Raw genomic sequence first — 24,101 nt, 5'->3', positions numbered from 1 at the left:
AAAGGAAAACTCAGCATGCAACAGGGACAGGCAGTTATTCTCATAGCTAAGTTCCCTGACCTTAACTATGGCGTTAAAACAGTAAAGTTTATAATAAACTCCCCTCACCTATTGTGAGCTACCCGCGGGTCCCTCATCACGTCACTTGGATATTTCTTTTTCATCCTCGTTCGTCGGTTCCACGCAAGCCTCTACCATACCAAAACGAAGGAGACTTAATATGGATTTCAGAAACAAAGCTAATAACAATGTTCTGGGTCAAACACCCACGTCACTACATGAAAGGGCTGAGAGCATTTCGGGTTTTACAAAGGGACATCATTTTGAAATTCTGATCACGCCAATGTGACCAGGGTTCAGTGAAGGTCATGAAAATAACATGCATTTCATGAAGAAATAACGTTTTACAAAGTCTCTTTGCTCTAGGGTTTTTCAGAGGAAGCGTAAAACATGCAATGGCGGTTTCCAAACACTGAAATGATGCAAAGGTAAGATGAAACTAACAAGAAACAAGCGTATAACCATGGTCACCTCGAAGGAAAATGAAAGGTTAGATTATGGCTTCGTTCTCTACCAAAACCGCGAGGCAAGTTGGAAGATTCCGCTTCGGTTGAAGGGTTCCTCTCGGTGTGGGGTTTCAACGGAGAACAATGGTGGTTTGTTGTGGCTACTGATGGATATGGGTGATGTAGAAAGTGCTTGGGACATTGGAAATTGTTTTGGAAGAAAGAAGAAGAAGAAATGGCATTTTTCCAAAGCTAATTGGACTACAAGGCTCAAAACGCACAAGTGACTAATGCTCTCGGAAACAGAAGCGTCGCGCACACTCCAGACGTCTTATCAAAGATCCCAACGGTCAGATCGTGGACAAGTTTTCTGTGAAGCTCCAGACTAAATTTAGAAAAGATCCAACGGTTAGCGAAAGATAGGCAGCGTTTTTACTGAGACATCTTCATGTAGCTTCCTTGAGAAGCTTCATTAAGAGGCTTCCTCGTGGCTTCTTTGAAAAGCTTTCTCGATAGGCTTCTTTGAGAAGCTAAATTCTTATCTACCCATACCCCTCTATTAACTAAACTCACCTCCTTGAAAATAATTACGGATAAAATAACCCAAAAATATAATCAAACATCAAACATAATTACTATATATATATCAGGGTGTTACAACTCTCCCACCCTTTTAGAAATTTCGTCCTCAAAATTTACCTAACTCAAACAAGGATGGATGAGCTTCTCGCATCTGACTTTCTAATTCCCACGTGGCATCTTCTCCTGATGCACCTCCCCATATCACCTTGACCAATGGAATCTCTTTCCCTCTTAGGTGTTTTGTTCGCCTATCCTCGATCTTCAAAGGCAATGTTTCATATGTCAAATTCTCCTTCACTTGTATGTTATCCAATTCAATCACATGGGAAGGATCATGGATATACTTACGGAGTTGAGACACATGAAAGACATTGTGAAGATTAGAAAGAGATGGGGGTAATGCAATTTGGTATGCGACAGGGCCAACTCTCTTAAGAATTTGGAAAGGACCAATAAAGCGAGGTGTGAGTTTTTGGGATTTCAATGCTCGACCAACCCCAGTCCACTGAGTGACTCTCAAGAATACATGATCACCATCCTCGAATTCTAGATCTTTCCTCCTCTTATCATGATAACTTTTTTTTCCTACTCTGAGCAGTCCTCATCCTTTCCTTGATTAACTTGACTTTTTCGGTGGACAAGTGGACAAGTGTTCTATGAAGCTCCAGACTAAATTTCGAGAAGATCCAATGGTTAACGAAGGCTAGGCAGCGTTTTTACCGAGACAACTTCATGTAGCTTCCTTGAGAAGCTTCATTAAGAGGCTTCCTCGTGGCTTCTTTGAAAATCTTTCTCGAGAGGCTTCTTTGAGAAGCTAGATTCTTATCTACCCACACCCCTCTATTAACTAAACCCACCTCCTTGAAAATAATTATGGATAAAATAACACAACAAATATAATCAAACATCAAACATAATTACTAATAATATATATCAGGGTGTTACATCTTCGAGAAAGGGTGCAGATGACCATGTTGGTCTCTGCATGTCATCGGACTTGATTGTCTTTGGATGACGAAAGGAAGAGACTAAAGTAGTCTCGGTCGGTCGATAGACATTGAGTCTTTGACAAAGGGTGCAGATGACCATGTTGGTCTCTGCGTATCAACGGGCTCGCTTGCCTCTGGTTGACGAAAAGGGGAGACTAAAGTAGTCTCAATGTTGTTTCACTAAAATGCGAACTCGCTTAGCAAAGAAACAAACCTTCAAACCAATCAGAGCAACATGTATTTTTGAAGAAAAACAATGTGTCTATTGGGGAAGGGAAACATGCTGATAAAATTTTCTCATAGCCACAAATGAGATTTAGGTTATTGCATTTCGCTTCTAAACGATCATTTAGAAGAAACGTTGGATCCAACAGAAATAGAGGAAAACTGCTCAAAGTGTATAAATCTCACACGGGAAAATGTTTCATCGTAATTCTGAACAATAGATATATCATGACTTGACTTTGCAAATCATTTCCTATCAAATCAAAGATAACATGCGCAATCATGGATCAGTAGGACTTTTTTGGGAATGGTGTGTTTGGTGGGAAGTTTGGCTTTGGTGGGGGGTTTTGATTTTGGGTGTTTCGGCCTTTTCCTTTTTTTGTTTTTTTTTTTGTGTTTAGCGCGGCGCGAAAGTGACGCGGGCACAAAGATTTGGTTGGTAACCACAAGGGGAGATTTATGTGCCTCAAGTCATGGTTTCTTTTCTTTTCTTTCTTGCTTGTTGACAATTCTGTACATTATTCAGACATCGTCTGGTCCAATGACCTTTCTGCATATTTTGCTTCTCCCTTCTTCCGATCTTTGATCAAGAATTTTTCTTTTTCTTTTGCTTTCCTCCAATCTTTGATTAGGAATTTTCTCTTTTTCTTTTGCTTTTTGAAGCGCATTCACAACTTAACAGTAAATGAAGCTTCTTTTTAGGAGATCCTTTTGTTCTTTCATGGCATTCACCCTTTAGGTGTACACACATTTTTTTTCCAAAATCCACTTGTGTTCTAACCGGTGAATTTTTCAAAGAAAAACTGGCAATTATTTCTTTTCAAAAAAGTGTTGGCCTTTCTTTTCTCTTTTGGTTAATTGATTAATTATTTTTTTGTTTTTCTTTTTAGCTATTTCTTTCAATCAATTTCCCTCAAGCAAAGAAAAGATTAAAAACAGCTTGCAATCGAGGCACGGTTGGTATCCGAGATTTATCATCAAAAGGGCATTTCAGACAAACCATCGCAAAGTACATACGACAATATGCTAGACGCGGTAAAATTACTCACAACGGGTAATGGATAACTAAAAGCGGCAATGGCATGTTCAGTTCAAACATAACGGACATAAAAACTGGAAGCAACTAATGTCAAATCACACAGAAATAACAAAATAACCAAAAGAAATAATGTCAAATCACAATGGAAATAACAAAATAACCAAAAGCGACAATTTCAAAAGAAGACAAATCACAACAGAAATAACAAAATAACCAAAAGCGATAATGTCAAAAGAAGACAAATCACAGCGGAAATAAACAAAAGCGATAATGTCAAAAGAAGACAAATCACAGCGGAAATAACAAAATAACCCAAAGTGATAATGTCAAAAGAAGACAAATCACAAGTTTGGCGATCCGGCCCTGCAGCCCTGCCTCCTCACAAGAGGAAGTCTATCAAGTCGGCCATGTCCTCATCCTCCTGGGCTTCGTCCCCACCTCCGGAGGTCCCCGCGGGCCCTGCTCGCATCTAAAAATTGGGCCAATCTCCAGGCCATGCTACTGCAGCCTTGAACTGCTCTGGAGTAGGCCACGTGTAAAGGCCAGAATCCCTACCCTGCTAGTGCAAAGTGTACTGATAGAAACTCTCGTTCAGCCAAACCTTACCTCTGTGGTTGGCTGCCTGCTGGTCAGCCACATGCCTTATGCAACGCTCCAACCTCCGTAGGTGAGCTGAGGTGGACTCCAGGGGTGATAGTGGTGCATCGGCTGCCTGCGGATGGCCGTCTCCAGGTTGCTGTGGTGCCTCGCCCTGCGCCTGCCTGGGGGTGCAGTATTTCTTGATCAAGGATCTGGTAATGGGCGGTCAGATGACCTTGCTGGGGGTGACAACCACTCTGTAGAACTGACAGAGGCCCGTAATCAGAGCGGGAAACCCCAAGGCCCTATTGGACCTCTCCAGGTCTATAAGGTGCCTCATAGGTGCCGCCCCTGCAAATTGATAAATGTCGTTAGAAACCAGCTGAGCCACGTGCACACTCACTTGTGTCAGAATAGCATAAACCAACTGGCACTTCGGCAGGGGGAGGTCAGAGTTATGTTCGCTGGGCAGAATGTTGCTGCATAGCAACATCATCCATATATGGGTAAGGGTGGTCATGCTGGTGCGCATGATCCGCACCCTTCTTCCTGCAGCGGTCCGAGTGAAATCTTTCCTCGGTATGCACAACAGCTGGGCAATGGCCACCTCATCAAAGCCAGAGACCTGTCTCCTCCTCTGGTTGTACTCACACTGTTGGCCCTCCACCAAAACCAGTGGGTGGCCTAGGAACTGATTGAGGGCATTTGTGTCGAAGGGAATCCACTGGCCCCTCACCCAGGAGCGCATATCTCAGACTCCCTCCTCAGTAGGCTAGGCATTGGCATAAAAATCCATGACTATCTCCGAGTCGAATTTAGCCTTGGGTGTCACAAGTGGTGCCCAGTGCCTGCGGGCTATCTCCTCCTAAAAGTTAGGGAACTCGTCATCCCTCAACTGGACCCGCCTTTCTCTGAGGAATGACCATCCCTTGATGGTCTTAAAGTGCTGATGATGCTCGGTGCTCCAGAATCGGTGCCAATCGAAGTCCATGTCAGCTTGCGGGGCAGCATTGGAGCCTGCTCCGGTGGTGTGCTTCCTGGACCTTTTCGTGGGAAGCTTTTTTAGGGCCATCTCCTGCGAAAACACATTTGGAAGACTAGTTTACAAGGAAATGCCATTTTAAAGCAAAATCAAGCAAAAATGACATACAACTCCTTCCAACAAAACACAAATATCAATGTAAATTTAGAGCAAACTCAAACACCGATGCACGTGTTTTTTTGGGACATACACTTATGAACATACCTGCATGCAAGATATTTTGCTACTTGTCTTCACATATATGTGTTTCCAAAGCATTTTCGCTAAATTTACATACATTCATACTCAAGGTATTTTGCTACCAAAAATTAAATACACGTATAACCAAAGTATTTTTGCTACCAAAAACTACTTTTTATGCATATTCAAGTATTTTGCTACCAAAATTACATACATGCATATCCAAGGTACTTTGCTACCAAAAATTACATACATGCATATTCAAGGTATTTTGCTACCTAAATTACATTTCATGCATACTCAAGTATTTTAGCTACCTAAATTACATACAAATTAACAAAGTATTTTTTGCTACCTAAATTAACATACAAATTAACAAAGTATTTTTGCTACCTATATTAACATACAAATTAACAATGTATTTTTGCTACCTAAATTAATATACAAATTAACAAGGTATTTTTGCTACCTACATTAATATACAAATTAACAAGGTATTTTTGCTACCTAAATTAATATACAAATTAACAAGGTGTTTTTGCTACCTACATTAATATTATATTCGTACATATATGCACACTTGAAAGCCAATTTCATGCTATACACATATCTACATTTACTCGAAAAGCAATTTCACATCACACATCCATGGGAAAAGGTAGAAAATTTACTATTCATCCACATTTTGGAAAACCATTTCATGCCATATGCTGCCATTTTGGGAGGCGTTTTCGTGCCATTTTCAGCACATATGCATATTGGCACAACAATTGGCTACCTATTCTATGTAGGCATATACAACAAGTATTCAACCAATGTCTAACATCACTTAGGCACAAAGAAAGCCCTCATGGTGCAGTGCCTACCAAATGCTGGCCCAAAGGGGAGCTTCACCCAATATGCTCTCATTTTCATGTACTCTCGCACTCAAAACGCAAGCTTGGGTTCCTAGGCCTAAGGTATATGTGGGCACCTATCCTAGCTTCAAGGAGGAATTGATTCTCGGATTCAAGTAAATACATACAATTTGGAGCACCAAAATACATCAATGGAAAGCTAGAGAACCACAGAATGATGTACTTACTTGTTTGGAGTGAACAACAATGCCAAATGGAACCAAAAACGCAAAAAATGGTGATCTAAGGCTGGAAAATCGCAAATCCCGTTAGCCCTTGTTCTTGGCACTTTGAATATGAGAGGGAAGATGTTTGGGTGAAAAAAACTTCACCTTCCCCCCCCCCCCTTTTTTTGACCAATTTTGTGCAGAGGATGCTCGCCCAGACGAGCTAATTCTGCATTAATTAATTTTTTTTTTGCAAGAATTCTTTGCAAGATTTGACTACTTTCCGGTTTGCGCTTGTTTATTTTAATTCCTAGGATTATGAGTGATGGGCCATCATTTTCTTCTATTTTCTAAACCCTTTTTGCACCATTTTAATTATTGATTGGTCTTAATTGTCAATTAATTAGGCAGTTTTATTATTTGGGCTCATTTAGCTAATTTGATGTTTTTAATCTAATTTCAGGAATTAATGAAACATTGGGCTTAATCCGGATTTTAGTTGTGGACTTGAAGAGGGCAAATAAAGCAGCGCTTACCTTAGTTAATTTCTAATTAGGAAATTTTGCAATTTTATTTTATGTTGTTCAGTGTTTATTTCGTTTTGGGCCAGAATATTGTAATAGGGCCCAGTGACTTTGAGTGACTCTTTTTAAATAGCTGCCTTGGGATTCGTGAAGGTAGTCTGTTATGCTATTTTCATTATTCAGAGCTTTGGTTTTAGGTTTTCACATTTTTCTGTTCCCTTGTTACAATTTTCGTTCTGAATGCAAATTTCCGTTTTCTGCTTCTAATTACGAGTTCATTCGTGCTTCTTCTTCTACTTTCATTTACGTTTCTGTTCATTTACGTTCTGTTCATTTATGTTTCTGTTTCATGTTTCATTTGTGTTTTCTGTTTGAATCCATGGAAGGCTAGATTTTCTGGTGTTGTTTCCTTTTGAGGACGAAGCCCAACTCTCTTTGAGGTTTCGCTTGTAATGTGGTTTCCTGGCAGTTTTCCCTTCACCAGTTATCCCAATTTCGTGAATATTAATCAGTGCACGCTTCGTGTTCGATTAATTGCCTCTGAGCCTAACTTGCGTTCATGCTTAATGGACGAAGGGCTAACTGGTGTATGTGGTGCCTAATCACATATTGAAAACCCTAAGTTGATTTTCGCTTAGTAAATTGAAATAGGGTTGGATTAAGTGGTTGACTGTTAGGAACGAATTCTCCATAACCCAGGATAAGAGAATGGCTTCTAAATCAGAGGAAACAACCCGTTTTTAATATTAGTAGTTTCGTATTCCAGTTTACTTGTTCTGCTCTTTAATTTCCAAACAACCAAACCCCCCCCCCCAATCGTTATTGTTACTGCAAGTATATTATGAACATTTGGTTTGTCACTGCTCGTTGGGAAACGACCTAGGATCACTTCCTAGTTACTGCATTTTCATGTTTATTTGATTCGGGTACGGCCTCGATCAAATTTGGCGCCGTTGCCAGGGAACAGTGTCCAAAGGTTCAGAATAGCTAGCTAGTGTTGTGTGTTTAATCCTTTCGTGTTTTATGTTTAAATTGTTAGTATTGTGTTAGTATGTGTGTTAGTGTTGTTTAGTGTCCTGGTATTTTGTTTAATGTGTGTTCTGTTTCAGTTTTCCCATTAAGCCTTTCCCCTGTTCCAGTCTTGGGTGTTTTGCTGTGAAGATTATGCTTGCGGCAAAAATAGAGTAGTAGTAGAAATCAATTAGAGACGGATTTTAGCGACCACCCATGCTGAATTATTTGAGATTTTTTGTTTTAGTAGCTAGGGTTGTTATTTTTGGCTGAATTTTTTTGTGGTAACTTCTTTTAATCCGTATTTTGTGGGAAAAATAGCTAGAGCCTTTAGTTTGGTCAGATTTGAAAGTTCCAAAAAACTAGCAAATTTTGTGTTTGTCAAAACTTCAAACGGCCATAACTTTTGCTCCGGTTATCAGAATCGCAATTATTATATATGCATTTGGGGTAGAAAAAAATTTCCTACACCGTGGCAGCCTGCCACAGGCCGGCTGAGGTCTCCATCGTCCAAAAAAAGCGATTTTGTCAAAAGTTTTTTATTTTTCAAGTTTTATTCACTTATTTTTCTTAACCCACCAATTTTAGCTTTCATAGTTAGACTTTGAATTTTTGTCTGAAATTTTTTGTGCTATCTTCTCATCATTTTATAAGGTTGCTCACAAAATTTCAAGTCATTTGGATATCATTTGAGGGTAGCTGTAGTTCAAACCTGCACCTTTATTTACATGACAAGGCAACTAGTTGTGCATGCTGAATGTAGTGTATGACTAGAGGCAATCCATCTGACTTACAACCCTTTGACCCTGAGATAGATAGGACATTTCATAGATTAGTTAGGCATCATTTTATACCTTTTGATCATCCTGAGCATTCCATTACTGGTGAATCTGTGCATTCTGTTATTGGTGATTTTGAACATCCTGATTTGGAGCATTATAATTTTGAGCATTCTGATTCTGAGCATTCTGATTTTGCACATTCTGAGAACATGGCACAACCTCCACCCCGTGAGAGGACTCTAAGGGAAATGGCTGCACCTGATTTCACCTACGAAAGCTTGTGCATCCAATACCCTCATGAGGATGTCCCATATGTTCTTAAAACTGGACTGATTCATTTGCTTCCAAAGTTTCATGGCCTTGCAGGTGAAGACCCGCACAAACATTTGAAAGAATTTCACATTGTCTGCTCCACCATGAAACCCCCAGATGTCCAAGAGGATCACATATTTCTGAAGGCTTTTCCTCATTCATTAGAGGGAGTGGCAAAGGACTGGCTGTATTACCTTGCTCCAAGGTCCATCACGAGCTGGGATGACCTTAAGAAAGTATTCTTAGAAAAAAAATTTCCCTGCTTCCAGGACCACAGCCATCAGGAAGGATATCTCAGGTATTAGACAACTCAGTGGAGAGAGCCTGTATGAGTACTGGGAGAGATTTAAGAAACTATGTGCCAGTTGCCCCCACCATCAGATTTCAGAACAGCTTCTTCTCCAATATTTTTATGAAGGACTCAGTAATATGGAGAGAAGTATGATAGATGCTGCCAGTGGTGGAGCCCTTGGAGACATGACTCCTGCTGAAGCCAGAAATTTAATTGAGAAGATGGCTTCCAACTCCCAGCAGTTTAGCGCCAGAAATGATGTCATAGTCATTAGAGGAGTGCATGAGGTAGCTACAAACCCATCTGCATCATCTGAAACTAAGAAGCTTGAAGGAAAACTGGATGCATTGGTTAACCTGGTAACCCAACTGGCCTTGAATCAGAAATCTGTACCTGTCGCGAGGGTTTGTGGTTTGTGCTCCTCTGCTGACCACCATACAGACCTTTGCCCTTCCATGCAGCAACCTCGAGCAATTGAGCAGCCTGAAGCTTATGCTGCAAATATTTACAATAGACCTCCTCAACCTCAGCAGCAAAATCAACCACAGTAGAACAATTATGACCTCTCCAGCAACAGATATAACCCTGGATGGAGGAATCACCCTAACCTCAGATGGTCCAGCCCTCAGCAACAACAACAGCAACCTGCTCCTTCCTTCCAAAATGTTGCTGGCCCAAGCAAACCATACATTCCTCCACCAATCCAACAACAACAACAACCCCAGAAACAGCCAACAGTTGAGGCCCCTCCACAACCTTCCCTCGAAGAACTTGTGAGGCAAATGACTATGCAAAACATGCAGTTTCAGCAAGAGACCAGAGCCTCCATTCAGAGCTAAACCAATCAGATGGGACAATTGGCTACCCAATTGAATCAACAACAGTCCTAGAATTCTGACAAGCTGCCTTCTCAAGCTGTCCAAAATCCCAAAAATGTCAGCGCCATTTCATTGAGGTCGGGAAAGCAATGTCAAGGACCTCAACCCGTAGCACCTTCCTCATCTGCAAATGAACCTGCCAAACTTCACTCTATTCCAGAAAAAGGTGATGACAAAAATTTACCTAACAATTTCTGTGCAGGTGAATCTTCTTCCACAGGTAATTCTGATTTGCAGAAGCAGCACATTCCCCCTCTTCCATTCCCTCCAAGAGCAGTTTCCAACAAAAAAAATGGAAGAGGCAGAGAAAGAGATCTTGGAAACGTTTAGAAAAGTAGAGGTAAACATACCTCTGTTGGATGCAATAAAGCAAATTCCAAGATATGCCAAATTCTTGAAGGAGTTGTGCACTAATAAGCGGAAGCTTAAAGGAAGTGAACGAATTAGCATGGGCAGAAATGTCTCCGCATTGATTGGTAAATCTGTTCCTCAAATTCCTGAAAAATGCAAAGATCCAGGTACATTCAGCATACCTTGTATTATAGGGAATAGTAAGTTTGACAATGCCATGCTAGATTTAGGAGCCTCTGTTAGTGTTATGCCTCTGTCTATTTTTAATTCTCTATCTCTAGGTCCCTTGCAGTCAACTGATGTGGTAATTCATTTAGCTAATAGAAGTGTTGCCTATCCTGTTGGTTTCATAGAAGATGTCTTAGTTAGAGTTGGTGAACTGATTTTCCCTGTTGATTTTTATATCTTGAATATGGAAGATGGATTTTCTCAAGGATCAGTTCCCATCATTCTAGGCAGACCCTTTATGAAAACTGCTAGAACTAAGATAGATGTTTATGCAGGCACACTGTCTATGGAATTTGGTGACATAACTGTTCATTTTAATATTCTGGATGCTATGAAATACCCATCTGAAGATCTTTCTGTATTTCGTGCTGAAATAATTGACCATGTTGTTGATGAATACATGACTGATCTTTATTCTAATCTGCATGCCTCTCACTCTTCATGCATTGAGTCTGAAATTGTACTTGATCATATGTCTGAATTTGATGCTGAGAGTGAATCTGAGAGTGATATTGATTGCATGTCTGGTGGTGGTGTTTTACCTCTCGAGATTGATTTTATAGAGTCAGATAGGACTAAACATGTTTCAGGAAGTACACATACCTCTGGCTTTCTTTATGAGGTAAAGGCTGAGAAACCATCTCCTTCTACCACTGTCCAGCCGACCACACCAGAATTGAAGCCTCTGCCATCAAATTTAAAATACGCTTACTTGGATGATAGCAAGAGTTTTCCAGTGATTATATCTGCCTCCCTTGCTGATGAGCAAGAGGAGAAGTTGTTGTCAGTTCTCAAGAAGCATAAGAAGGCTATAGGCTGGACCCTGGCGAACATTCCTGGTATTAGCCCATCCACATGTATGCATCGAATAAATTTAGAGGATGGAGCTAAACCAGTAAGACAACCACAGAGAAGACTCAACCCGGTGATTCTTGATGTAGTGAAGAAGGAGATAACCAAGCTTTTGCAAGCTGGAATCATTTATCCTATCTCCGATAGCCAATGGGTGAGTCCCGTCCAGGTAGTCCCGAAGAAGACTGGCCTCACAGTGATCAGAAATGAGAAGGAGGAGCTGATTCCTACTCGGGTGCAGAACAGTTGGAGAGTCTGCATTGACTATAGGAGGCTGAACCAGGTTACCAAAAAGGACCATTTTCCCCTGCCATTCATTGACCAGATGCTTGAACGCCTGGCAGGTAAATCCCACTACTGCTTCCTTGATGGTTTTTCTGGTTATATGCAAATTACTATTGCTCTTGAGGATCAGGAAAAGACCACATTAACCTGCCCCTTCGGCACTTTTGCCTACCGGAGGATGCCTTTCGGCCTGTGCAATGCCCCTGGTACCTTCCAGCGGTGCATGATTAGTATTTTCAGTGATTTTTTAGAAAATTGCATAGAGGTGTTTATGGATGATTTCACTGTATATGGATCCTCTTTTGATGGTTGTTTGAATAGTTTGGAAAAAGTTTTGAATAGATGCATTGAAACTAACCTTGTTCTAAATTTTGAAAAATGTCATTTTATGGTTGAGCAAGGTATAGTTTTAGGCCACATTATTTCCAATAAGGGTATTGAAGTAGATCCTGCAAAAATTTCTGTTATTTCACAATTGCCTTACCCTTCTTGTGTGCGAGAGGTGCGATCTTTTCTTGGTCATGCAGGATTCTACAGGCGTTTTATAAGGGATTTTAGCAAAGTAGCCCTTCCACTGTCCAACTTGTTGCAAAAGGAGGTGGAGTTTGACTTTAATGACAGATGCAAAGAGGCTTTTGATTGCCTCAAAAGAGCGCTGACTACCACCCCCATCATCCAGGCACCCGATTGGACAGCCCCTTTTGAGCTTATGTGTGATGCATCAAATTATGCATTGGGGGCTGTCCTTGCTCAGAAAATTGATAAATTGCCCAGGGTGATATATTATGCTTCTAGGACTTTAGATGCTGCCCAAGCGAATTATACTACTACTGAGAAAGAGCTTCTAGCCATAGTTTTTGCTCTTGAAAAATTTCGATCTTATTTGCTTGGTACCCGCATTATTGTTTATACCGACCATGCAGCTCTAAAGTACTTGTTGAAGAAGGCTGATTCTAAGCCTAGGTTGATCCGATGGATGCTCTGGCTCCAAGAGTTTGACTTAGAGATCCGTGATAGGAGCGGAGCACAAAATCTAGTTGCTGATCATTTGAGTAGGATCGAACGTATATCTGATGCAGATTCACCTATTCGGGATGATTTCCCGGATGATCATTTGTATATACTGTATAGTATTTATGACTCTCTTTCTACTCCCTGGTTTGCTAATATTGTCAACTATTTAGTTGCTTCTGTTTTCCCTCCCTTAGCATCTAAGGCCCAAAAAGATAAAATTAAAAGTGATGCTAAGCATTTTATTTGGGATGACCCCTACTTGTGGAAATTGTGCAGTGATCAGGTCATTAGACGGTGCATTCCAGATCATGAGACTGACTCAGTCCTACAGCTCGCAAAGTGCTTGATTGTGGTTTTTATTGGCCCACCATCTTTAAAGATGCGTGGAAGATCTGTAGCACTTGTGAGCAGTGTCAGAGAGCAGGAAATACACTTACATGGCGACAACAAATGCCTCAGCAACCTATGCTATTCTGTGAGGTGTTTGATGTCTGGGGTATAGATTTCATGGGTCCTTTTCCTGTCTCTTTTGGTTATGTTTACATTCTCCTTGCAGTTGACTATGTTTCAAAATGGGTGGAAGCCAAGCCCACTAGAACTAATGATGCTAAAGTTGTCGCAGACTTTGTCAGGTCTAATCTATTTTGCAGGTTTGGAGTACCTAAAACAATTGTTAGTGATCAAGGAACCCATTTTTGCAACAGGACAATGCATGCCCTGCTTAAAAAGTACGGGGTGGTACACAGGGTATCCACACCATACCACCCCCAGACCAATGGACAGGCAGAAATTTCTAACCGAGAAATCAAGCGAATTTTAGAGAAGATTGTGCAGCCAAGCAGGAAATATTGGAGTACCAGGCTTGATGATGCTCTCTGGGCACATCGGACTGCCTACAAAGCACCCATAGGAATGTCTCCTTATCGGGTTGTCTTTGGAAAGGCATGTCATCTTCCAGTGGAAATTGAGCACAAAGCTTACTGGGCAGTGAAGACTTGCAACTTCTCTATGGATCAAGCTGGTGAGGAAAGAAAGTTGCAACTGAGTGAGTTAGATGAAATCCGCCTAGAAGCCTACGAGAATGCCAAGTTCTACAAAGAAAAGACCAAGAAGTTCCATGATATCATGATAGTTAAAAAAGACTTCGTGGTTGGGCAAAAAGTGTTATTGTATAATTCTAGGCTTGGACTCATGAGTGGTAAGTTGAGGTCTAAGTGGATTGGTCCTTTTGTTGTTACTAATGTTTTTCCTTATGGTACAGTTGAGATCAAAAGTGACTCCACAAACAAGAGCTTCAAGGTCAATGGACATCGACTTAAGCCATTCCTCACGAACCCTTCTTTAGTGGACGTAGTGGTGGAAGAGACTTCCTTACTCCACCCTACTCTTCCTCCACCATGACTTAGGGAGTTTTTCTTTTCCTATCTCCTTCTTTGCTTTTATTACACTTGTCCGATACTCTTTGATGATTTAATTGTTTTTAATCTTTTAATTGTGCTACATTGAGGACAATGTGTTGTTTAAGTATGGGGGGGGGAGTGTTCTTTGGTTTTGCTAGTTTTGTTGGTTTTGTTAATTTGTTAGTTGTGTTAATTTGTTAATGTTGTTAGTTTCGTCGGATTTTTAGTTTAATATTTTGGGTCAATTTTGTGTGCACGTACGACTTTGCATGTTTTTCTTTGAATTATAGGATATGTTCAAGAAATGGGTAATTGTTTTGAAAATAAATGTTCTTGACATTTTGTGACTTGAAATCCTTGATTCCTCTCTACATGTCATGATAGTTTTGAAAGCTCAATTTGAAAGTGATAATTTTACCTTTGTGAGAATTTGAGTCATCCATCATCATAATCATTTGGTGTGTTTTGCCCCATTGATTGCTTGCACAATAGCCTTGGCTTGATTCTTGTTGATGCGTCCTAATTCACATGCATATTTGGAAATGATTGAGGCAATTTTGTTCTTATAAGCTTCTAGCCAAATAGACTTACCTTGAATTAATTCCTTTGATAGCCCTTTTGAGCCTTGTTTCCCTTTCCTTGTTTTGAAGCTCACTACAAGCCTTAAGTGAAAAACCATGATATCACCATATCCTTAAGGAATTTTGGAGCTTTGGAATTGTTTTGGGAATAAGTGTGGGGGGTTTTTGTTTCATTGGACAACTTGTTTTGTTGGCTATGCTTCATGATGTATTTTGGGCCATACTTGATGTACATTGTATATTGGTTAAATGTTGGACATGCTGAATGAAATGTTGTTTCTCAAAGGCTATAGAGTAAAAAAAAAATTCGAAAAAAGAAAAAGAAAAGCAATAAAGTTGAGTGAATAAGATCTTAAATGGCACAAGAATGATGAAACTCTTGGTTCTACTCTTCATGTTTAAATTTTATCTTTACTTCTTTTTATTTTCTTATTTTTTTTTCTTAATATGCACTTATTCCCCTTTGCTCCTCTATTCCTTTGGGATTTAGCCACTTATTCCATATTTCTCCATACCTTGTCCTTGGCCCCATTACAACCTTAAAAGACCTTTTGATCCTCATGTGCTTGTGTTTGTGGGTTGATTGTCAATTTTAGAATCTTGCCAAGTCTATGTGGTGTTTGCTTTCATGGGTGCTTTGAGGGTAAATAGTAGCCTAGACACTTGAGAGATAGAGTGTATATCTTGTGAGGCTTTATCACTTTTCATTCTTGAGCTGATTAACTATTTTGCCATGATTGGGTTGCTTGGATGATTTTCATGAATGTCTTGACTTTTTGGATCTCCTTATGTTAGATGTTACCCATTCCTTTCATTCCTTGATGTTCATTGAGAAATATATGAATGTGTTTGTTTGTCTCTCTTTGATATCCTTGGATTTTGTTCATTGTTTCATTTTGCCCAGGAGTGCAAAAGGCTAAGTATGGGGGGTTTTGATGTGCCATCATTTTCTTCTATTTTCTAAACCCTTTTTGCACCATTTTAATTATTGATTGGTCTTAATTGTCAATTAATTAGGCAGTTTTATTATTTGGGCTCATTTAGCTAATTTGATGTTTTTAATCTAATTTCAGGAATTAATGAAACATTGGGCTTAATCCGGATTTTAGTTGTGGACTTGAAGAGGGCAAATAAAGCAGCGCTTACCTTAGTTAATTTCTAATTAGGAAATTTCGCAATTTTATTTTATGTTGTTCAGTGTTTATTTCGTTTTGGGCTAGAATATTGTAATAGGGCCCAGTGACTTTGAGTGACTCTTTTTAAATAGCCGCCTTGGGATTCGTGAAGGTAGTCTGTTATGCTATTTTCATTATTCAGAGCTTTGGTTTTAGGTTTTCACGTTTTTCTGTTCCCTTGTTACAATTTTCGTTCTGAATGCAAATTTTCGTTTTCTGCTTCTAATTACGAGTTCATTCGTGCTTCTTCTTCTACTTTCATTTACGTTTCTGCTCATTTACGTTTCTGTTCATTTACGTTCTGTTCATTTATGTTTCTATTTGAATCCATGGAAGGCTAGATTTTCTGGTGTTGTTTCCTTTTGAGGACGAAGCCCAACTCTCTTTGAGGTTTCGCTTGTAATGTGGTTTCCTGGCAGTTTTCCCTTCACCAGTTATCCCAATTTCGTGAATATTAATCAGTGCACGCTTCGTGTTCGATTAATTGCCTCTGAGCCTAACTTGTGTTCATTCTTAATGGACGAAGGGCTAACTGGTGTATGTGGTGCCTAATCACGTATTGAAAACCCTAAGTTGATTTTCGCTTAGTAAATTGAAATAGGGTTGAATTAAGTGGTTGACTGTTAGGAACGAATTCTCCATAACCCAGGATAAGAGAATGGCTTCTGAATCAGAGGAAACAACCCGTTTTTAATATTAGTAGTTTCGTATTCCAGTTTACTTGTTCTGCTCTTTAATTTCCAAACAACCAAACCCCCCCCCCAATCGTTACTGTTACAGCAAGTATATTATGAACATTTGGTTTGTCACTGCTCGTTGGGAAATGACCTAGGATCACTTCCTAGTTACTGCGTTTTCATGTTTATTTGATTCAGGTACAGCCTCGATCAATGAGGAAACTAGGCGTATTCAACTACGACTTAAGAAACATAGGTGAATAAATAACGAGCAGAAATTTAAAAGGTACTAGGCTGCCTCCTAGTAGCGCTTCTTTAATGTCTTGAGCCGGACGCCGGGTGATGATCTATTGATCACGAGCCTAGCACCTGCTCGTACCTACCCCTAAGTCAGGAAATGACATAACGCAGTAAAATATGACTTTGCTACCACTTACCTTTGTTTACCTTTATTTTGAATTTGGCGTGGTATTGGCCAAATCTTTGCTTATCCTCCGACTCACAGGATGACAAAAATGCATATGCGTGCATGCTCATGATTAAGCGGTTCAAGCGTAACAATTTAAACAAATGTTTATTATGTTCAATTTTGCTTAAATGCTTATGGCACCCCTATAGATTGAAATCATGCATTCTAAAGCAATAACAGACACAACACAAAGGTTGAAATGCAAACCATAATCCGATGTTTATTAAATGTTGCGATCACAGCTTACAAAGGATAGGAAAACTTTAGGGAGCCTCAGAGTACAATCATGTATTGACTCTCCTAGCTACCCCAAGTGCTAGGCATAATATCGTTTGACGATATCAGCGTTCATGGGTGAAGGCAACTCTTCATCGTCCATGCTGGCAAGCTATTCGTGCTCCGGGATACTACTTGTTTGTGTGGATGTGAAATCTACAGGCAAGTGCACCGAGTTGTCAAGTATATAATTAAATGGTGTGAACCGAGTATCGAACTCAGGGAACTTATTCATTTGGTAAAGGTTTGTTCAATAAGCAGGCATTTGCAAATAGAATTCATGATTATGAATGAAAGTAAAAGTATGTTCTATTCTAATTACAAAGCAATAAACATGAGCAAGTAAGTGTGAAAACAAATATCTAAAGGCCTCGGGTCCTCTTACTGAGCAAATTGATGCAATTAAGGATGTTTCTCTAATTAAAGATATTTCGGTGTTCTATGCTGAAGGCTCAAGTACTAAACACCGATGTCTCGTGAGTTTAGCCTAATTCTAATTAAACTTCGTTCATAGATGTCTCTTGTTAAACTTAGCTTAATTGAATGACTTTATGATCACAGCATAATAAAAACTAGATTACTGCACTCCGTGTCCAGACATACGGTAACCTAATCCTGCTCTATCAAGTTCTAAGGAGACAATACATCTTTCAATGCTAAAGCCCCTAACAGTACACACATATAGGTGATCAAGCCACAAGCATGCAATAATAAAGTACTAATAGAAACAATGAACACATAAAACAACCTTAATTAGATAGGGAAAAAGTTTACATCAATTACTCAATAAGAATCCCCAACTAAGGATTTAGCCTTCCACAACAAGGAAGCTCCTTTTACAATGAAGAAGAATTAAGAGAAATTGCTTGCTTACAAAGGAGTGGGGATGTCTCCTCCACCTTTAGGAATCTTACAATCACTCAAAAGCTCACAAATCTTCCTAAAAGATCAAAACTTGGCTTCTTTGCTTTGTTCTTTGCCTTTGTGTATTTCACTCTTCAAGCTCTTACGACTATTCAGTGCTCTCTCTCTCTCTCTCTCTCTCTCTCTCTCTCTCTCTCTCTCTCTTTCTGCTATTCCAGGCTTTAAAAAGGGCTCACTGACCTCGACGTCGCACTTAGCGCCATTCTCGCGCTTAGCGCGAGTAAGTGAATTTTCGCTAAGTGCGTGACAGATTCCCTTCCAGATTCCTTCTATCCGCTAAGCGTGTTGATGCCTCGCTTAGCGGATGACACTCGCTAAGCGCATTGAGATCGCTTAGTGAGACGTCAACTTTAGCACTTCTTCAAAATAACTCTTTTTTGCCTGAAGTTGAAGAGAAATTGACATTAATTCCATACACAAGGCTTCTACTGAGCACAGATAAAAACAGAGCAAAATTTATTTACAATCCTACAAAAAGAACCATAAATTGGAGAAAATATATACATTTTGTAAAAGTTTTCTATACAAAAGTTAGTCGTATAAGACGACTAACAAACTCCCCCAAATTTACAGTTTTGCTTGTCCTCAAGCAAAGAAAGAACAACTCACTTGTTCTCAAGTGACAAAATCACAGTGGTTATTCACAAAGTGTTTGCTCCAAAGAATTCAATCACATGAAATAAATGGCATAGAATGCTTCAATCACAGCTTCTCACAAGACATGCTGCTTTTCAAAGATGTGAACATGATTATTAAGGAACACAACTAAAATAAGCTAGTAAGAGCGACAGATATCAAGGAAAGATCATTAACCAAAGCCTCACAGCTATTGTTTCACTCAAGCACAAGTGTTTAGGTTATCCATCAATCAACAACCAACATAAGTCTCAATCTTTGCACTTCATCTCATATCATACAGTGAAGAACACACAAACTGAATCTAAAGGACTTTACTAGGCTTGTAATGAGGTTGGGCTGCAACAAATCATGGTTTTTCTTGGATGCAAAAGCTTAGGTTCTAGGAGAGCATTCATCCTTAGATTAACCCTTTCTATAATTATTCCCAACTTCTATTACATTCCTTTAAGTACTTAGCTTTTCTTTTTCTCATTTAACAACACACACATTTTATTTAAGATACTTACAGACAAATATATATATTATCTCCTTATTACTTACTATGTGTGCTATTATTTCCTTACCATTAGAAGCTTTCACCCAGTGAACTCCCCCAAATTTGGGGCAAATTTGCTTTGAATCATAATATCCTTTTATGAATGATGCTCTCCTACAATCTAAGACAAGGTAGAAGGAGATAAAACTATACAGGCTCAAGATTCAATCAAATGATCATACTTTCAGTTCAAAATGGGTGCAAAGGATATGCCATTCATTCACAAGGTAAGCTTTTTAGCTAAGTGGCTCATTCAATCAAAACATGGCCTTCATCCTATTCAAACTCATGCATTCATTCCATACGCAGAGATTCATGCAAAAATCCTTACTCAATGTTAGTCGTTCTCTCACAATTAAAGATCAGACTCTCACCGGGTAGTGGCTAATGAGTACCTTCACAATCAAACTGTCAAACTGACTAACATTTTCAGTCATGATCCTAATCCATGTTCTTTCTCTTCTAATCACTGCACACACATTCAAAACATATATGATTTACGCATTCCAATTCACTCAAATCACGCAATCGATCACTTCAAACCAATCAACAAACACTGAATTTCAAAACCAAGCATCAAACCATTGGATAATATAAGTGCACTGTTCAATCAAGCTTTATACAAGCTATCAACCAAAATAAAAACTATAAACTGAAATTTAAAGACTGAAACATAAACATAAATCTAAATTATAAAATGTACTAAAGATGAGATAATATTAAAACTGTTCAAAAAGCAAGGAAATAAAAATCTTGTCAGTGATCCTGATCCTGTGGTGGTGGTGGGTCTTGATCCATGACCTCCTCATTCAAGTCCAGTGTAGGAGTGCCTACTGGAGATGCCTACTAAGTAAAACCATATCATGATTTCGCTTGTACAGGATACCTCTGCTCAGAAAGAAACTAGCTACCAACCTCTGCAATGTCCTATTGTCGTTGTCAGAAGCCCCCTGTGGATACTCCTTACACTCTACATATCGCTCGATGTCATGGTACCACGGCTTTCCATCTTGATCTTCTTCTATCAAGCAGCAATGTGCAGGCTTGCCACGACATCAGGACTCGATGTACGGCAAGTCTCCATGTGGGGTTAGCTGAAACATGGAAGTTAGAGTGGCAAGCGTGTTAGCCATCTAATTTTCCTTTCTTGTAATGTGGTGGAAGGAGACATCGTCGAAGAACTCGGCCAATTTCTTGATGTAGGCCTGATAGGGTATCATTTTGTGATCCCTAGTTTCCCATTCTCCCCTCAGTTGGTGGATTACCAAGGCCGAGTCTCCATACACTTTCAGCAATTTGACGTTAAAGTCAATTGCCGCTTGGATTCCGAGAGCGCATGCCTCATATTCATCCATATTATTCGTGCAATCGAAACCCAATCTGGCTATGAAGGGAATGCACTGATTGTTAGGAGAGACCAAAGCCACCCCAACCCCATGGCCTAGGGCGTTGGATGCACCGTTGAACCACATAATCCACTTGTCCCTGTCCTCATCCATTACCTTTTCTTCGAACAAGGCCATGATGTCTTCATCTGGAAACTCCGGATGCATCGGCTGGTAGTTGTTGAGAGGCTGCTGAGCCAAATAATCTGCCAAGGCGCTTCCCTTTATTTCCTTTTGGGTGACATAGACAATGTCGAACTCAGATAGCAGAACCTGCCACCGAGCAATCCGCCTCGTAATAGCAGGCTTCTCAAAAATGTATTTGACCGGGTCCATCTTGGATACCAACCAAGTAGTATGGCTTAACATATACTATCTTAGATTATGGGACTCCCATACCAAGGCACAACAAATCCTTTCCAAAAGAGAGTAGTTCATCGCGCAGGCAGTGAACGTTTTGCTCAAGTAATAGACAACCCGTTCTTTCTTTCCTGACTCATCGTGCTACCCTAACATGCACCCCATCGATTCATCCAACAGTATCATGTACAGGATAAGAGGTCTCCTAGGCACCGACGGCATAAGCATAAGAGGATTCATAAGGCATTGTTTGATTCTTCCGAATGCCTCTTGACAGTCGTCATTCCAACAGACGGACTAGTTCTTGTGCAAGAGTTTGAAGAGTGGCTCGCAAGTAGCGGTGAGCTGTGATATGAACCTCGCTATGTAGTTCAAACTCCCCAAGAAACCTCAGACCTGCTTCTCCATTTGTGGCTCAGACATATCTATAATGGCTTTCACCTTGTCAGGATCCACTTCTATCCCCTTCTGACTCACGATGAAGCCGAGTAGCTTTCCTGACTTGACCCTGAAAGTGCACTTTGCGGGGTTCAAACAACTTTCGCTAGTTGACGAGGTGTTCCTCCTCAGTCCTAGATTTGGCTATCATATCATCCACGTAGACTTCAATCTCCTTATGCGTCATATCATGGAATAACGCCACCATAGCCCTTTGATAGGTTGCCCCGGTGTTCTTGAGCCCAAAGGACATCACCTTATAACAGAGCGTTCCCCACAAGGTGACGAATGTAGTCTTCTCAATGTTCTCGGGCGCCATCTTTATTTGATTGTAACTCAAGAACCCGTCCATGAAAGAAAACAAAGCAAAATTGGTTGTGTTATCTACAAGGACATCGATGTGTGGCAACGGAAAGTTATCCTTTGGACTGGCTCAATTTAGGTCTTGATAGTCCACACATATTCGTACCTTCCCATCCTTTTTAGGGACTGGCATGATGTTGGCCACCCATTCAAGATATCGAGCCACTGCCTGGAAGCCAGTGTTGAACTGCTTTTTCACTTCTTCTTTGATTTTTAAGGACATCTCGAGCTTCATCCTTCGCAGCTTTTGCTTGACCGGGGAACACTTGGCATTCAGAGGTAATCGATGTTGCACAATGTTGGGGTTCAAACTGGGCATATCTTGGTATGACCAAGTGAAGAGTTTCGTAGCAAAACCACTAACTCATCTTGGACTGATGTGGTCATGCCCGTACCGACCTTTACCTCTTTCTTTTCCTCGCCAACACCCAAGTTTATGATTTTCGTCTCTTCTTGGTGTGGCTTCATTTCTCAATCTTCCTTAGCGACCATCCTTTCTAGCTCCGGGGGAAACCCCGTATCTTCATCTTCTTCATCCTCAGCTTGGTTTTCTACTCGTTTAAAATCGATGTCAGGGTCCTTGGTATTAGAACCTTCATAGGACTCGTCATCGGATCTGTACCGCTTAATCGCAACAAAAATAAACAAGTAGACGAATGAGAATAGGTGAAGGTGCAAGAATAGATGAAGGAAAGATCTTATATTTATATATCTTGATAGCAAAAGACATAATTCCCTAACAGGGAGAAAACCCTAAAGCCTAGGCCTAGCTGTAGGGTTAAAACTAAATAATTACATTTTTCCTACCACAGAAACTTCGGGTCGCTCAACCACTTGCCAGTTTCGTAATTGGAAATCGGGAAGGCACGGCTGTACCCAGTTTGGACACTCTTGGGGGGCCTCGCCTCATTGTGTATCATGGCGACTTGTTCTTCACACCTCCAGCCTGCACTCACGAAGCTTTTGCTGATGTGTCATGGAGGGGCTTCTTTCACTTGTGGCCTTTGCTGTTGGCCCATGCCCCTACTTTTCCTCTCTAGGGCGCCTCTTCTTATATCAGCACGCGTGGGCTTATAACCTAGCTCAAACCTCTCGCGATTTTCCTTGAATTTGACCAAACTGGCCACACCATCATTGTTCTTCCCTAAGCCCATTCCGGGTTCATATCCGTGCCTTAACATCACATGGGCTACCATCATTGTAGCATTAGACATACGGGGCAGCATCAAGAGGGATTCCAAGGAGGCGTTGCTCACTACCTCAAAGGACTGAAAAGCCATCTCCAAAGTTTCTTCTGCAGCTTCAACGTATGGCATGGAAGAATGGCAGCTTACTAGAATATCCTCTTCCCTTGAAATAATGACCAAGCGCCCCTTCACCACGAACTTTAGCTTTTGATGAAGCGTCAAAGGGACCACCCCAACCGAGTGAATCCATGGCCAGCCCAACAGAAAGCTATAGGCCGGATTGATATCCATTACTTTGAATGTGACTTGGCAAGCGTGGGGTCCAATTTGGATTGGGAGGTCGATCTCCCCTATAACATTTTGGTGGGATCCGGCAAAAGCCCACACTATCATGGAACTTGGCCTCAGGTGAGAGGCGTTGAATGGTACTTTTCTCAACATGCTCTTGGGCATTATGTTGAGTGATGAGCCATTGTCCATGAGCACCTTGGCCATGATGTGATCCATACACTTGACAAAAACGTGTAGGGCCCTATTGTGCCCCCGCCCCTCGATAGGGATCTCCTCCTCGACGAAGGTGAGATAGTTATTAGTTGTGATATTGTTGATGATGCCCTCGAAGTCTTCCACGGAGATATCTTGGGCCACGTGGTCCTCATTCAAAACTTTAACCAGCAACGCCCGGTGAGGTTCGGAACTCATGAGTAGCTCTAATAGAGAGACCTTAGCTGGGGTCTTGTTGAGTTGCTCGATCACCTTGAACTCGCTCTGTTGAATGATTCGGAGGAACTTGTTAGCCTCTTCCATGGACACCTTCTTTCAGCTGAATTCTCCTCCTTTCTTAGCGAATCTCCCTGCTGTTCGCTTCCGGCAAGTGCACCGGATCGCATAAGTAGTATAAAACGGTAAGAATCGAGTATCGAACTCTCGGGGAACTTGTGTTATTTGGTAAACTATT

General features: G+C 40.6%; 1 non-coding gene across 1 annotated transcript; it reads right to left on the bottom strand.

Moving 5' to 3' along the window:
- Positions 1-9,110: 9,110 nt before the first annotated feature.
- On the bottom strand, positions 9,111-9,217 carry LOC114413949. The gene has a single exon (XR_003667087.1). It is a non-coding gene; the product is annotated as a small nucleolar RNA R71 (small nucleolar RNA).
- Positions 9,218-24,101: the final 14,884 nt, after the last annotated feature.

This window comes from Glycine soja, chromosome 5 (genome assembly GCF_004193775.1).
Source record: "Glycine soja cultivar W05 chromosome 5, ASM419377v2, whole genome shotgun sequence".
NCBI lineage: Eukaryota > Viridiplantae > Streptophyta > Magnoliopsida > Fabales > Fabaceae > Glycine > Glycine soja.
The sequence above is the reverse complement of the archived record's forward strand: the minus strand, read 5'-3'. Positions and strand labels throughout refer to the sequence as shown.